This window comes from Artemia sp. Qi Xiang Cuo, chromosome 19 (genome assembly GCF_049724085.1).
Source record: "Artemia sp. Qi Xiang Cuo chromosome 19, ASM4972408v1, whole genome shotgun sequence".
In the NCBI taxonomy this organism is placed as follows: Eukaryota; Metazoa; Arthropoda; class Branchiopoda; order Anostraca; family Artemiidae; genus Artemia; species Artemia sp. Qi Xiang Cuo.
This window is the reverse complement of record NC_142812.1, coordinates 35,728,498-35,734,709: the sequence shown is the minus strand read 5'-3', so window position 1 is coordinate 35,734,709 and position 6,212 is coordinate 35,728,498.

The window sequence follows — 6,212 nt, the reverse complement described above, 5'->3', positions numbered from 1 at the left end:
AAAATTTTGAACTGATGAGCTTTCAGCAATTAATACATTATACATCAAATGCTAAGTTTAATTTATTAGTTCTTTCTAAAATTGTTCAAGACGAATATAGTTTCACTACAAACAAGAGTTTGGATACTGCCCCCTTCCTTAACTGTAAAAACCTAAAGCCTACTGCATCATTGGCGCCTCACTGAATACGAATTAGGCTATATTACAAATATTTTCTTTTCCAGTTCTTACAGCATTGAAAATGAAAATTAAATTGCAGTGAAATAAAATCTTGAACTGATGGACTTTTCAACAATTAATATCATTATATATAAAATAATCAATTTGATGTTGTTTATACTTTCCAGGACTGTTCAAGACACATATAGTGTTCAGAAAAGCGCCAATGACGCAGTAGGTTTTAGACTTTAACAGTGAGAGAAGGAGGTCATACCCAAACTCTTGGCTGTGGTGATTTTTGTTCGTTTCAAGCTTGATTTGCACATTCAATTTAGGTTTCACTCGTTTTAAGATTTATTTGTTCATTTACATTATTATCTATTGTATGTTTGTTTGCATTGATTGTTTATTTAATTTCTGTTCGTTTTGGGTTCATTTAAGATTAGATAGCGAAATATTTTTTTTTTGTTTGAAGATTAATTTGCTTATTATACTTAATCATTATTCGCTTTAAGATTTATTTATTCATTTATTTTATTACCTGTGTTAGTTCTTTTGCTATGATTGTTTATTTAATTTCTGTTCGTTTTGGGTTTCATTTATTCTTCAATAGTTATTTCTGGTCATTTTGAGTTTGAATTTCAAAAGGTAGCCTTTACTTTTCTTTGAAAAACTTCTTTTTCGGAAAGTTTTTTTAATTATTTTTTTTTTCGTTTTTGATTGCAGATAGTTTCAAGTTTTTAAAAATTCCTTATTTCAAAATGAATTTTACTTTTTCAAACTCAAATATTCATCAAAGTATTATAACTATTATCAAAGTAACAAAATCAAAGTAAAAAATGGGTTTTTGTCAATCTCGGAGTTTTTATTATCTCATGTTTTAACTATTTTTCACAAAATGGTCATCTCAAAATTTTTATCGGATGGGTTTGGGGAAGAAAAAGGCGTGTGTGGGGGAGGGGCTACAATCTCTTCTGACTTTGAGAAAGTGAACTAGAATTTTTAATTTTGTAAAGTCTCTGGGTTTACTTCTCTGTGAATTGTCTACTTTTCTGTAAGGTGAGACTTCTTCTCGTTGGATTCTTATGGTAGCGTTGGCTGATTATCCGGGTTCTTTCGGTAGAGGACTTCTAGAATCTCTAACCATCATCTGGTTCATGTTTAGAGTGTAAATGTTTATTTATACATATAATACAGTGAATGTACATATGGCGAGGATAGATTCAGAATTCGAACTGACTTAAATAATCTAAATTGGTAACTTATACGTTATTCAGCACAATATGCAGATACACGTCCGGACATTTGACAGAACTGCTCTAGTTTAATCTGTCAACTTCCAGGAATTATAGAAAATATTCAGAATTAATATAGTTATCAAGGAAATGGGATTTGACTAGGAAATTGACCTTTTTACATATACTTAGAATTTTAATTATTGGTTTCAACCCAGAAAAACACACTTCCAAAGTTTACAGATTTTCCCCGGGGTTTCCAATTTTTTTTTTTTTCAAAAAAAAAAACGATTTTCTATCCTCAAACAAAGGTACAATTAACAAGAACATAAAATAAAATACTGACACTAAAGTGAATCAACAAGACACAAAAAAATATTTTCCCAATTGGCAATTTCATTTTACTTTATATTGTCATGCTAAGTTCGCATAAAATTCGCATAGCTACACCTAATAGGAAAATTTGCACATCGTCAGAATATCTTTTAAAAGAACTTAAGTTTGCACAGAACACTTAAACAAAAATCATAATCTTCAACAGAAACACAATGAGATTTTCCTTTACTTTCCTTTTACCAAAGCTTTAATTCTTTTTTTTTCCCAAATTATGCGGTTCTTTTACTATTTATAAGATATCAAAAGGAAGTAAATACATCATTTGAGAAAGGTTGGTCACACATCATTGGCTTGTCATTTTTATCTTTCTATTTTTCCTATTTCAAAGAAAGCATTTCTCCTGTCCAGTTAATCAGCGGAAAAACTAGCTACTTCCTCATTTTGACTTGACATCAATTCCCAACACCATTCATACTGCAATAACATACTAATCTCTACAATCACCTTGCTCTACTTATCTCTATAATTTTTTCAATGCTCTCTATAATAACCTGGAGGTTTGTTTCTTGTTTTCCTATTATGAGCCAGTTTTATTGCCGAATCTGCTAGGACACTTGGCAAGACTATTTTAGCTGTTCTAGGGTACCCTTTGTCCTTGCCAACGCCTCCTAGCGGATAACAATAAAGAAAACTTTCTTTTAGAAACAGGCCGTAAAAATATTGAACAGCTAAGACACAAAATTATTATATGTCATTTTCCCTGGCATGGAACTCTTTTCCGCCCTGTTGACTTCTGGCACGGAACTCTTTTCCGCCCTGTCGACTATTTTCTTCTCTGGCACGGAGCTCTTTTCCGCCCTGTCGACTTCTGGCACGCTCTTTTCCGCCCTGTCGACTATTTTCCATGGTACGAAACCTGCAGGGTTTTCGAGGTTCGGTGCTCCACCGCCTACCTCTCTCTTCGCCCATGGGAGCTCAGACCTTCCTTTCCCAGGATCCTCTGAACCCGTTAACCGCTCAGACCTTCCTTTCCCAGGATCCTCTGAACCCGTTAACACCTGGTCCCTCGGTCGACCGTCGTCCGCCCCTTCACCAGCCTCATCTCTCGACACAACGCCTCATTACGTTGGTTCCTAATAAATTCTAATTTATCTGGTCCCTCGGTCAACCATAGTTCGCCCCTTCACCAGCCTCATCTCTTTCGACACAACGCCTTATTACGTCGGTTCCTAATAATAAATTTCTCGTCTCTCTTGATAATACACCTTTCTAGATCTGTGCCTTATAAAAAATTCTCAGTTTCTCGTCATTTTTTTTTGTCCTAAAATTTCTGCTTAAATTCCTAATATAACCCCTACATCCTTCACTAAAAAAAAAAAAAAAATCTACCTATCCCCCTGGTCACTTTTTACGTCAGGCCAGTTCTGACGGAATTCTTCATTCTGTCCTGTCCAACAAAATTCAGTATCTACCGCGGCTGATAATAAATCCTGTCTTACTTCGCCAATTGAATTTTCAGTAGCTTCAAAACGTTGCACATCTTAAACGCTTCAGAAAGTGAAATATAATCATCTTCGTGTTCTAATAAATATTTCTTAATATTTAGTCTCGAGCCATTAATAAAAAATTCCAGGTTTATGCAATCAGATAAATCTAGCAATCCGCCATACCAAAATCGATATGATTTTGTGGCAATCTTCACCCTCTTATAGAACTGATACACTGTTTCAATGGATGATTACCTTAATTTAGCTAAATCTTTGAATTTCTTTTCAGCTGTCTTCCCTGTTAAATATGGCTGCGTCATTTCCTCTTCAAGTTCCTCTAAATTTATAATATTGGAGGAATCTCTATCCTCAGAAAAATTAAGTAATGGCCCTGTTACTCTAAGCGGGACTGCATCTATCACCTGTGAGTCTGACCAGCCTAGTAAGGCTTTTACCCTTCTCAATTGGCTAAAAAAAGGTTTTATAAATTTTGCATTTTCAAGAACTGGAATATTTCCCAGGGTTGACCCAATTACTCTTTGATTCAAATTCTCCTTGTTGCTCTTATCCTCAATAGGTTTGTGTGTTATATCATCCTCAGAATTATCCCCCATATTTACACTACTTCTTACCGTCGCATTTTCTTTGGCCATTAAATTACCCACAGTAGTCAAAAATTTTACGATTGAAGTGGGATTATAATCCCGACTTGAATAATCAAAATTTAAAGGGACATTTAAACCTTTACTTCTTATTTCTTTCAAAAAGGATGAAGCAATATATTTGTCAAATTCAGGATCTGAAGGATCTAAAATTGGAATTACGCTCATTTTAAAAGAGAAAAAAAATATTAGTAAAAAGAATTAATTAAGTCAACGCTGTAAAAACAAGGAAAAATCGTTATTCAACACTCCTAACAGATTTCCTACTCGAGTGCGAACTTAAAATGCATGACTTACTTTCGTAAATTGTCCTTCGACGTTCTTCTCTTTTCCTTTTTTTTATAAAAACTGGAATCTGGAGCGGGAACCTTAAATTGAAGCGGGAACCTGGAACTGAACTGGAACCTGGAACTGAAGCTTGAACTGAGCTGGAACCTGGAACTGAATCTGGAACTGAACTGGAACTGAACTGGAACGACGACACTGTAGGTGACGGGCCTCAAAAGAAAATGTTAACTGCAATCTTGTAGGTGACGGGCCTCAAAAGAAAATGTTAACTGCAATCCTCTCCGGCAAAAACCGCTGCACCACTTTGTAAACCTTCTGTGTTCACCTCTGTGAATTGTCTACTTCTCTGTAAAGTGTGACTTCTTCTCTTTGGAGTCTTATGGTAGCGTTGGTCTATTATCTGGGTTCTACCGGTGGAGGATGTCTAGAGTCTTTAACTATCACATAGTTTATGTTTAGAGTATAAAATGTTTATTTATACATATAATACAGTGAATGTACATATGGCGAGGACAGATACAGAATTCGAACTGACTCAAATAATCTAAATTGGTACCTTTATATTCAGCACAATATGCAGATACACGTCCGGACATTTGACAGAACTGCTCTATTTTAATATGTCAACTTCTAGGAATTACATCAAATATTCAGTATTAATTTAGTTATCAAGGAAATGGGATTTGATTAGGAACTAGACCGTTTGACATATACTTAGAATTTTAATTATTGGTTTCAACCCAGAAAAACCCACTTCCAAAGTTTACAATTTGCAATCAAATGAGCCCTGTCTGAAGTTTATACGAGCATCCCTTTCATAAGAACCATATACGGCCCAGGGCATAACTTACAACGCCTGCCCCCCGGTCCCTGGGGGCGTGTGTTGACACCAGAGTTTTTGTTACCTGACCTTTGAACTATTTTAAAAATGACTGTCTCAAAATTTGTATCGGATTGGTTTGGGGAAAAAAGGACGTGGGGGTGGGGTTAGTTACCCTTCAATCTCTTTTGACTCTTAAAAATTAAACTAGAACGTTCAATTTCCAATCAAATTATCCCTATCTGAAGTTTATACAAACATCCATTCCATAAGAACCATATATGTCCCCCAGGTATAACCTACAACGCCTGCCCCTGGGCCCTGCGGGGTTGTGTCGACACTGGAGTTTTGTTATCTGACCTTTGAACTATTTTTAATAAAATGTATATCTCAAAATTTTTAGTGGATGCATTTGGGAAAAAAGGGCGTGGGGGGGGGGTTGCCCTCCGATCTCTTTTGACTCTTAAAATGTGAACTGGAACTTTCAATTTCCAATCAAATGAGCCCTCTTTGAAGTGCATACAAGCATTCCTTCCATAAGAACATAATATGCCCCCAGGGCATAACTTACAACGCCTGCCCCCAGACCTTTGGGGACTGTGTCAACACCGGAGTTTTTGTTATATGATCTTTGAAGTATTTTTAACAAAAAGGCTATCTTAATTTTTTTATCAGATGTATTTGGGAAAAAAAGGGCTTGGGGGTGGTTACCCTCTGATCTCTTTTGACCCTTAAAAAGTGAAGTAAGAACTTTCAATTTCCAATCAAATAAGCCGTCTGAAGTTTATACGAGCATCTCTTTCCTAAGAACCATATATGACCCCAGGGTATAACTTACAACGCATGCCCCTGGGCCCTTGGAGGCTCTGTCGGCACCGGAGTTTTTGGTTATATGATCTTTGAACTATTTTTAACAAAATGGCTATCTCAAAATTTTAATCGGATGTATTCGGAAAAAAGGGTTTGGGGAGGGGGGCTAGTTGCTGTCAAATCATTTTTGACTCTTAAAAAGGTCACTAGAACTCCCAATTTCCAATCGAATGAGCCCCCTCCAAAGTTTATGTGGCGTCGCCTTCCAAGTGAAGTGCCTCTGGGGAAAAATAATAATAATAATGATAAAACATTGGAGCTGTATGGCCTTTACTGATCCAGTTCATGTTTTATTCTTATGTCACAAATCAGTTAGTTTGGATTTAGTCTTAGCCATCATTCTGGCTCAGTAAAG